At 35.7% G+C, this 11,740-nt stretch overlaps 1 pseudogene; it reads left to right on the top strand.

The window, feature by feature from the left end:
• The first annotated feature begins 8,342 nt into the window (after window positions 1–8,342).
• LOC114091189 (ubiquitin-conjugating enzyme E2 variant 1-like) lies at window positions 8,343–8,832 on the top strand (annotated as a pseudogene).
• Window positions 8,833–11,740: the final 2,908 nt, after the last annotated feature.

Genomic DNA, 11,740 nt, shown 5'->3' with positions numbered 1-11,740 from the left:
ACCTCAGGTGAAACTGGAGATTTAAATATTTCTTGATGTTAGACTCAATCTGTTAAAGCTGAAATAGACTGTAGATATCAACCTAATCCCCTCATTTTTATGAATGTGGAAACTAAGGCTCGAAAGAATTTTGTAAAGCAATAGCATTTCATATTGGTTAAAAGTGTAATCTCTGAAGTCAGATAGACCTAAATTTGAATACTGGCCTATACTGACTAGCTGATTAGACTGCAATTCTGAAACCCTACATAGACCTTTGGCTATAGATAACATTAGGAATTTTTTTCAAACTCTGAACTTCATTTACCTAATCTATAAAGTACAGATTATAATAGATTGTACCTTGAAGGGGTATTGTAAAGTTTAAATGGATTAGGGCATCTCAAGTACTTCTTGCATTGCTTAACATAGAGTAATATTTAATACACATTTACTGTTGTTGTTTTTGTTATTATACTGTGGAAGAAGAGCAATTTCCCAAAAGTTATACCAGCATTACATGATACTTCTAGAACTAGAATACATGTTCAAGCTCCTAGTTCAGTGACATTTCTTCCACATCAAGCCACTTCTCCATGAAAAGCTTCCTCAAGAAATCACCAAGTTCTCTGCAACACAACTTAATTATAGGATTCAATGTATATATTTTTATTTAGAACATCCTGAGAGTAAAATCTTCTTACTATGAGGCAGGTAAAGCAGAGAAGAAGAAATCTTCAAATTTCCATGATTCACTATTAGAATAAAGAAAACACCATTAAAATACTAGAAAAACAACAAATGAGACAGTGGAAATTTTTTCTCAACATTTGTATTTGATTTTGTTATGGTCAAGTATTTCCTGTATATTCAGTATTTATGGGATTACAAAAAAAAAAAAAAAAAAAAAAACTGTGGGCCAAGGGCATCCTGAAAGATTCAGGTTTAAAATGTATACTATGTATACAAGCAGAAAAAATAAATAAATAAATAAAATTACCTTAGAGAAAGTAATTGTCAATAGCTCCTTGAGGCAAACCCACTCTGGGGAGCCAAAGAAAGGGCAAGAAATGGGAGAATAGTGGTTGGGCAGAGAGGGTAGAAGCATAGTAAAATAGAGAGTGGAGGAGGGACTAGAGCATGAAAAAGGAAGCACATATGGGGAAATTAAGAGTGGCCTCAGCAAACAGATGAGGCCCAAAGATTGACACTAAGATGCAGGAGAAGACTTGTAAATGAGAACTATTACACTCTTAGAAAAAGGATCAAGTGAAAAGTTATAGTAGTGACTCTACTATCTCTCTCCCTGGATCTCTAGTAATGGCAGAATTCACCTACAGTCTTCTTAATTTCTTCTAAGCTGTGATCTATACCTTGTACAACCACACCTAGCAAGTAGGTTAAAATCAAACAGCAAGTAACAGTTGCTATCCTCAAAATAAAACTAATTAGGCTGACACATCTATAATTGTCTTGACAACTTTCAGACCTCTAACTCTCTAAACCCTCGTTACCTCTAGAACCAGCCCATGCCCTAATTTAGATCTGGGAATTTGCCCAAGCTGTCTTTTTCTTTTAGTTTATGTGGCAGAATATATTAAAGACTTAAGATACTATAGATTAGGAATGAACCTTAAATTTAATCAAATCAAGGGAGTTAGGAGAAGCAATTATTTATTATAGAAATCCAAGGATATAATTCTCTTTTTCTCTTTAGTTATTGCTTTTTACAAAAACAAACTTTTATAGTCACATTAATAAGGTAAAGGATAGTTATTTTTCTATCTAAGAAGCTTAGATTCCTTCCCACCTCTGCATGACTTCCTCTTCCTTTCTTTGCCCACTAATTTCAGTGGGTCTTAGATAGTTTTATCCATTACACTTAAGGAAATAGTTGTACAGAACTGAGTCCTTTAAACCATGAGAGGAAAAATAAAACTTCAGCTATATGCAATTACTTTTCAAAGTAGTTGATTCATTTTATGAGGAATTTTACTACAACTTTACATCCTCTTAACACCTGTGATTAGTGAGCTTAGAAAGTTTCTCCTTGCTGTTTTAGTGTGTAATTTATGATTCATTCAAGAAATAACCATTCACTGAGTGCCTACTATGTGCCAGGCTCTGTGTGAGGTAGGCATTATGCCATTTACTGCAAGGAAGACTTCATGTGAATATTATTTTAAATGGAGCTACTTGAGAACAGATTTAGTTCTTTTCCTGTGATTCTCTTTATACAATCTATTCCAACATCTGGTCACCATTTCACACCTTCAGCCCTTGGCACAGTATCTTGTTTCTACCTGGGTCCTACTCTGCCAAATGTCTTTTTTCTCTGCCATTTCCATGAAAAGAAGTGATGCTATAGTTGTTTTTATAAATTCGATGCATGCCCCACATCAGATGTAGTCCCTATTCATCTATGTAGAGAGCAGTTTGGCCATGGCAAGTCCTGCCAGGAGTTAACACTGTTTACACAACAGTTTTCATCTCCTGCAGTCATTTACGTGTGGTGAGAAGTAGACACCACAGCAGACCTCTTTCCTGGCCTGGCAATCCAAGTCTTGAGTTATATTCTGGGACAAATAATTCTAAACTTGGAATAAGTGCTAATGTAAGTAAACCAGAAACATCAGAGAGCATACAGGAAGAAAAAGGGAAGTGTTTTGCCTACAAACCGTATCTCCCATACTGAATGTGAATTGAAACATTCAAATCTTCAAATCAGAATGATAATCTCTACATTAAATCACTTAGAATATTTGCTTCAATAATAAGTTAGAACTAGTATGGTACTCCATGACCCTGATTGAACTTCGATTCTGAACCCTTGCTATTTCCCTCGCTAGGGTTCTTGTTATTCCATACCAGATGAGATATTGAAAACTGTACCTTCTAGCCTAAGAATTTTAGATATACTATGGCTTTTATATTGTGTTTAACTCTGGGGGTATATCAGAGCTTACAGTATTTTTACCCTAGTTTTCTCCTATTACCGTTGAGCTCTACTTATATCCATGCCAGTTAGGATGTTGAGTTATCAAATTCTGCTTTGGTGTGCTCTTATACCACGCTCTTATACCTGTTCCTTCATTTTAATATGACAACCAGGTCTTTTACCTTAGTTTTTCCCTTTGTATGTATTGTATTTTTGAGTTCTTTGTTCTGCAGGATTTGTTTCTTCTCTGTCATTCTCCTCACATTCTCTGTAAGACTCTCCAGACTCTTCTTTCTTCTTCATTGGTACACAGAGTTGTCTGTGAGAATTGAGGAAAGCAGGTAACAGCTTCTGGACAGCAAGCATGAGACAGCAGCTTCTTGATTTTTGACACCAAATACTATCACCAGTTAGGAAGCTGACAACACTGATGTAATGTCTACATAGACAGGGTTAAATCGGACATGGCCAAAGATTTGGGAGTTCTGACTTATGATTGGTGGGCACAGAGATTCCTGGAGTCCTGCCACTCCCAGAAAGGCATAAATGGGCAGCACGGAATTAGAATCTTCACAGGTGGTAGAGAAAAGACTGACAGAGTAGACAGCACAGGCTCAGGAGTAGAAACAAGCAATCGGGTAAGATTTTTCATTTTTGTAGTATATGGACTGAATCATTAGAGATTTGTGTGTATATATACATGCATGTGTGCATGCATTATGGGCACTGGAAGCTCCTTAAGCAAGTATTGCTCAAATCACAGATTTTTTCCCCTGGAGTTGTAGATTGCTCCACTTTTCTTTCTCCCCTCTCTGAGACTTACTACTGGGTAGATTGTGCTTGATAGATTGTTGGTGCTTACAAAAAGGTGAACTTGTTTTTTGAGAAAGACTGGACCACTCTAGAAGAGACTAGAGGTGATGAAGAATAACTATTTTCAGCTAGCTCCATTAAGGAAGAAACTGTCAAAAGAAGCACGGGTGAAAACTCCTGTCCCAAGCCAGATATGCCTTGGAGGTAACAATCAGGGAATAGAGAATTATCTGCCAAAGCTGAGGAGGCCTTCAGCATGATACCAGAAGGGATGTCAGGAAACCTATTTGTATCATAATCCCTCACACTTGTGTTGTGCTTTATGTCCTGCTAACTGCTTCCATATCTGTGATTTCATTGGGTTCTTCTAGCACCTCTTCAAGGTGGTTAGATCTGGTGTTTGAGGTAAAAGAACTTGTTCAAGGTCACAAAACGAGTCAGTGGCAGAGGTGCAACTGAAAAACAAGGTCTCCTGCTTCCCTGTCCTGTTCCCTGCACTGGCAGTAGGCTGGCAGCCTCTGGACAAATGTGAAGGGCCAATTTCTCTGAGGTGAGTAGTTTTTCAAGTGTTCTAAGAACAGGCACAGAGACTTCAGAGTCAAGGAATAACTTGTCATTGGTTATTCCTGGGAACTGGGGTTACTTTGTCTCAGTATACTGAAAAACCTTTCCAGAATTCAATTTTGCTTTGTTTAGTAGCCAATCTCTCACTTCTTTGCTAAGACTTGCTAATTATTGGTTTCTTTTTTTTTTTCCTTTGGTACTAGGGATTGACCTCAGGGCCTTGCACATAATAAGTGCACTAACTCTGAGCTACATTCCCACACCTACTTATTGATTTCTTAAATAAGAATGTCTATTTCTGTTATTCAAGCTGACAACCTCACTGAATTCTCTAAGTTTTTTTTTTTTTTTTCTGCAAAGGTTTGGCAGTGAAACAGCAGGTCTCACATGTTTTTGAGGGCCACAAAACTGATTTCTGATCACAGCCAACTGTTTTAATTGGTTGCTGTTTCTAGAGAACACCAGGATTGGTAATCATATACTGAGAGACTCAGATTGAGCAGACTTGAAATCTTTTTTATTTTTCAAATCATGCTCTGGTCCTTAAGGTGAGCTGAAAAATGGACATTTCCTTTCCCTAGTCTATGGACTTAACTGCTCCTAAAATATGACAAGTGTGACTGACCTTTCTGAAGCGACAACTTTGAAGTACCCCTGTGGGTGGATAGAGAGTAAGGAAGATATTTCATCAACTGGTAATAATTATCTGAAGCATATATGTGCAGACACATAAATAGCCCATTACTCCCTTTGCAACCACTCCTACCCCCTACTCCAAGGCAAAGCAGACAGGGCTAGCCTTGGCAGTCTTCTCTTTCATTTATGCACCATTAGGCTGACCTCACACTTTCACACTTGCCTTGTTATTCCGTATAATCCAATGTTGAGAGAAGGAAAACACAATGTGGTTTTCCTCAGGCCTTCAAAGACCTAAGGATGACCCCGCTTTTAGGCAAGTTATTGAACACAGATATACATGGGCAAACACTATCCATACTTTCCCTTCAGAGTTGTGATGTGGCCTTGCAATTTACTCACAACTCCAGCAATAGTTTTGTTTCTTTTGGTAATCAAATAAATTTCTGACTAGAGTAGATGTATTTGGTAGCTGTCCTAGCTTTAATTTTCTCTGGTTCCTAAGATATGTCATTTTTGTTTACAACTAAATGACAGCATAAAATCACAATACCTGAATAAGTGTAAGTTCCAAAGTGCATCATGTATGATCAGGCAATAACTTACATTTTGAAGGAATCTGATTTACATTACTCTGTCCCACATTGGTCTCATATCTCAAGTTAATAACACTAGGAGTGCAATTAATTGATGATTCAAATATCTACCTCATTAAAATGAGAATAATTACAATATTTCACAGACTTTAAAACTTCTGCTTAAAAGTTGCTCCTGGCTCCTGTGCACAATCTCTTCTTCATCCCCCAATCTTCCAGTCTCATCCTCAAAGGTAGTTTTCTGCTTTTCTTTATGACCAGCTTGTCAATGTCTTTTTAAAATGTGACTATCCACTCCAAGGATTTCTACAGAGGATCTGGTATAGGCCATTCAGAAAACTGTGTAATAGCTTGATCTGGACACTGTAGTGTTTTAAATGACATTAACCTTATTTTAAATTTAATTGACTTTGGTTTGGGGGTTTTCTGTTTTATATTTGTTGGTGATGTTTTCCACTTTGGATTTTGTTTTCAGCAGCCACCTTTTAATTACTGACTGATAGGCTGTGCTTATGAGCAACAAGAAAACCTTCAGTGACATGTATGCTGTTAAGGCAGGTCTCCTTATAGTTAATTTTCTAAACTAAACCCAAATATTTTCCATAAATTTTTCTTGCATTTCATGTAGCCTGATTTTACCCTTATTTTCAAATTGGCATCAGATCAATTTGCTCTGCTTTCCAGTATTGTCATCTGTCAATTTAGAAATAATTCCTTTTATATTTTTATTTGAGACCTTTTTCTTTTTTTTAAGAGAGAGAGAGAGAGAATTTTTTTAATATTTATTTTTTAGTTCTCAGTGGACACAACATCTTTATTTGTATGTGGTGCTGAGGATCCAACCTGGGCCGCACATATGCCAGGCAAGCACGCTACCGCTTGAGCCACATCCCCAGCCCAAGACCTTTTTCATAATGTAAATAAAATAGAAGAGACTGATGATAACATTCCACTGTTGTCAACAGAGAATCAATAAATACATTTGATGGAATAGTTAGCTACCTATCTACAAACATTCCTGTTTCATTAAGCTGCATTTTGTCTATCCTAAAAATGGGGAGATTATGTATTGTTTAATTCTGATAACTACCTAAAAAATATTCAACTGATCTTTCAGGCTATTCACACTATCAAAAAAAGAAATGAGCTGGGCATGTTGTGACATGCCTGTAATCCCTGTGACTCAGGATGCTGAGGCAGGAAGATCACAAGATTGAGGCCAATCTGAGCAATTTAGCAGGACCCTTGAAAACTCAATAAGACCCTGTTTACAAAAACTAAATTAAATTAAAAATGACTGAGGATATAGTTCAGTGGTAAAGTACCCTGGAGTTCAATCCCCATTACCACAAACACACACACACACACACACACACACACACAAAAAAAAAAAAAAATAGGAAATGAGGTTATTTTGTCCCAACTTCTTCTCTATGATCCCATGCTAGTTTATTGAAGATGAACTGATATCTGTCTTGCCAGTTTAAGTTATTTGGATTAAAAAGTAAATATTACATGAATATTACATGCCCTCAGACTTCAAAGTACTTGCAATATCCTGACCACTCCCAGAAATGGCATTCAATTTTTACTTGACAGAGTTCATGTTTTAGTAGTAGCCATTCTAAAGACAAAACTGACCCAGAGAGCTGACACCATGTTATACACTCATACTCCCAGCTAATCAAAGGCTGAAGCAGTATTGAAAGTTCAAGCCCAGCCAGGGCAATTCAGTGATACCTTATATGAAAAAAAAAAAAAAAGTTCAGGGGTAGAACTCTTCCCACGCACTCATGATGCTGGGTTAAACCCTCAGTACTATAAACAACAACAAAAAAAAATCAAAGGAAAACTGACAAAGAAGTCAGTATGATAGACAAAAGTAAAAGCTGAAAAAAATGAGACAATTCTCAATCCTCCTTCATTAGGAAAGTGGAAGGAGATGGACAAGAGAAATATTAGTTTGTCACTTTTTCTATCCTTTTGGAGGGATCTCCTTTCATCTCAGCAGTTTGGATTAGAGACTAGGTATAAATTTGAATAATGAATATCAATAAAACAATTAAATAGTCTTAAAAAGGAGGCAAAGAACTTAAGGCAACAGTGGTCTAGTAAAAAGAGAATAACTTGAGGAAAAGACTTGGACCCAAATGTGAGCCCTAGCACATGATAGGTGAGTGACTCTGAACAAATCATTTGATTTTTTGAGACCTGGTGTCTGGATTTTGCATTGTTTAAAAGATGGATGTAACTCATCAATTCACTGTGAAGGTTAAAAGGGAATGTTCCCTAGACACTCAAATCCTTCCTTCACAAAATATAAAAGTCATGAGAAACTGTGCTCAAGAGGCATTAATTTACATGCTATTTTATTTTTGCAGCCTATCTTTTTGGGGGAGCCAAAACTTGCTATTTGGTAAGGTATTATAAGTGCAAGATGCTCATAAGAATTCAATAAAGTTTATAGGACTCTCCTAGCTTTTTGAATTTTGAATTGATGCTAAAGCATTATTAATGATGATATGTGTGTATATGTATATATGTATATATGCGTGTGTGTGTGTGTATATATATATATATATATATATATATATATATATAGAGAGAGAGAGAGAGAGAGAGAGAGCACATAGCCAAGTTATAAGGCATTCAGATGATCTTTCAGGCTATTCAGATTATCAAAAAAGGAAATGAGTATTCTGTACCCTAATAGTAGGGATGAATCATGCAGGAATTAAAAAAAATGGATAGTTTAAATTGGATCAAGAAAAATGAGGCAGAATAAGGGGTCAGGCTTCAAGCAACAGCAACACATGATGAGAGCCACCATGGGCTCTGGAGTAATATGCCTTCTCAATTTCCAACTGTTGGAAGAACTTGAAGAAGGACAGAAAAGAGTAGAAGATGGCACAGTTAGTTGGGGTCTAGAAGATGACAAAGACACAACACTTCCAAAATGGACAGGGATAGTAACTGGACTCCAAGAACAATTTACAAAAACTGAGTACAAAGTATTTAAAAGTGTGGACCTAAATACCCAGAAATATCCTCCTTTGTAATATTTTAACAAAGTTTAATATGAATGGTGTTAATAGTTCTAATGGAATGGTCAATCCAAGAGCCATATCACTGCTAGCAAAATGGAAGAATTTATAGAGCATCAAAATTGTTCTGCAAGAGCTGCTGAGCTTAATGATGTCTAAAGAAAATATGAAAATACCTCAGCTGCCAAAAGGGACAGCAATTAATATAAAAGAAAAAAACCTCCCCCAATTCTATTTAAGCTGTCTTCATATTCCACAGTAGTGAATTTTCTAGATTTGTCTTATAGACCTCAAAGTACTGGAGAGAAAGCTCCCATTCAAAGGCAATTTATCTTAAGATACTATAAATGATACTGATGTTTTGTCCATTTAAATATGTAATTTGTGCTATAAAAAAGAAGCAGAAGGTACATAGAAGGCAATGTTTTAATTAATTTTATGTATTCTTTTTAGATATGCATGATAGAGTGTATTCTGAGATATTATGCATAAATGGAGTAAAACTTATTCTAATTAGGGTCCTAGTCTTGTGGTTGTACATAATATGGAGATTCATTGTGGTGTATTCATATATGATCATAGGAAAGTTATGTGTTTCATTCTACTGTCTTTCCTTCTCTTATCACCCCTCCCTTCCCTTCATTCCCCCTTTGTCTAATCCACTGAACTTTTATCACCCCCCCATAATGTGTGTTATTATCCACATATCAGAGAGAACATTCTGCCTTTGTTTTTTTTCGGGGGGTTGGGGTATTTCTTTAACTTAGCATGATAGCCTCCAGATCCATCCATTTACCAGCAAATGGCTAAAGTCATTTTTAAGGCTGAATAATATTCCATTCTGATATATATTACATTTTCTTTATTAATTCATCAGTTGAGAGGCACCTAGGTTGGTTCCATAGCTTGGCTATTGGGCTATTGTGAATTGAGCTGCTATGAACATTGATGTGGCTGTGTCACTGTAGTATCCTGATTTTAAGACCTTTGCATATATACTGAGGAGTGGGGTAACTGGGTCAAATATTGGTTCTATTCCAAGTTTTCTGAAGAATCTCCATACTGCTTTCCAAAGTGATTGCACCAATCTGCAGTCCCCGAGCAATGTATGAGTGTACCCCTCCCCCCACATCCTCACCAACATTTATTGTTGTATGTAAAATTGATATCTGAGAAGGCTATATCTTAAAATATGCTAACTTCAGTTAGACAAATCAATATTCTTTTTTCCTATTTTGAAAATTAGAAAAACAAAATAAAGCTAAATATTTAGATAAGCAGTCTTCTGTATGAACTGTGTAAAGCAATGTATCATGGTATGGTAATAAAAAAATATAACTAATATTTACAGTTATTTTTAACTCATTTTCTACATTTTGTGTAGGTATGTGTGTGTATATATATATATATATATATATACACACACACACACACACACATATGTGTATGTGTATGTATTCATATGTGCAGAGATATATAATTAAATTGATACATTAATATAATTGATCTAATTTGGGGAATCCATACCCCAAAATTTTTAATGGGATACACAAAGTTTGGAGATTGCTGGTTTGGAGAATGATATAAATTAAATCAGATAACTTTTAGAAATTCATCATGCCTGAAATCAAAAGCTTCCGTTTCCCCACTCAATCTGCTTCTCTACTTGACCTATGTATTCTATCACTGTCATTCTCCTAGTAATCTACACTAGGAACTTGGGAATCATTTCTCCTCTCTTCTCTTATCCATCACATAAAATTAGTTGTCACATCCTTCCTTCCTTCCTTTATTTCTTTCTATCCATACTAAGAACTAAACCCAGGGACACCTTACCACTGAGTTATTTCCACAGTCTATTATTATTATTATTATTATTATTATTATTATTATTATTATTAATTTTAAACTATGTTTAATTAGGCTGCCAAGGCAGGCCTTGAATTCACAATCTTCCTGACTCATCCTCCCAAGTTGCTAGGGTTCCAGGTATGCACCATAGTGCTTACCTTGACACATCTATTTCTGAAACATCTTTCATATTTGCCTCTTCCTTTTTAATTCTACTCCCATAATACTAGTTTGTATTATAATTAGTTTTTTAAAAGCACGGATTGCTGAAATGTACTTACAGAGTCTTATTTGCTCCTCTCTCTTGAACCAATTTCACCCATCAATTTCATCAATTTTTTTTTCTGCCTGCACGTCTAATCCCTACTATTAGAGGAGTGTCTACTTAAAGGAAAACAGTCATGGGTTGCACCTTTTATCTCTTTATTCATGGTGTTTTGCATATGATGGACACTCAAATAGGTCCAAATAGATAAAACTAGACTGGGATTTGACTTTCTTTCAAAAACTGGGAATTAGGGTTCAGGCCTTAGGGTATGGACCTCCTATAACTCTTCCCAGTTTATACTATAATCAAGTGAAGTTTATCTGATGATTGAAAATAAAGCAGTGTTCCCTAGGTTCATTTGCTGATATTTAATTGTTAGGTATTTTAAAGAATTTCTCTTTAAATGAGAAAAACATTTCATAAAGAAAGTATAAATGTATTGTGCCACTTTTTTTTTTAAAGACATGCTCACAGGGATCATTTGCTCTCATTCTTTGTCTTGGGAATCAGAGTTGAATTCTGAGCTTTGGTTAAATACTAACTTTCCATGATTACCTAGATGATTTTGTAAATCCTATAGGCTTCCTATATTTAAATTGCCAAATTTTCTCTCCCACCCTACTTTCCTATAGCCACCTCAAAGGAATGGAAGAAATATTATTCTACATCTGAAATGACAGGATTTTCAGGAGAAAAACCCTTAATAAATTTAGAGTAATGTGATGAAACTGCCTCTGGGAAAGAGAAAGGAATGGAAATAAGATCTAATGGTTTCATTTCTGTATAATTATGGACCTTCATTTTAGGTTGTTCAAAAGCCCTCTGAAATGGTGAATATGTGAAGGACTTATTGAATGAATAGTTAGCAATTCCTATATTCTTTCTCATTTATGTTACAAAAGTACTTGGTGAATTCTGCCAAGTACTTAATATAAAACACAATTTTCTCCTTCTGCCCCATTTTCCTTCCCAGCTGTAATTACACATTTGAGCCTCCCTTAAATTCACAATTCTTCCAAATACTAATTACTGAAATTTTCTTCTCTGAACA

This window comes from Marmota flaviventris, chromosome X (assembly GCF_047511675.1).
Source record: "Marmota flaviventris isolate mMarFla1 chromosome X, mMarFla1.hap1, whole genome shotgun sequence".
In the NCBI taxonomy this organism is placed as follows: domain Eukaryota; kingdom Metazoa; phylum Chordata; class Mammalia; order Rodentia; family Sciuridae; genus Marmota; species Marmota flaviventris.
Note: the sequence above shows the minus strand (reverse complement) of the source record. Positions and strands in the feature narration are given on the sequence as shown.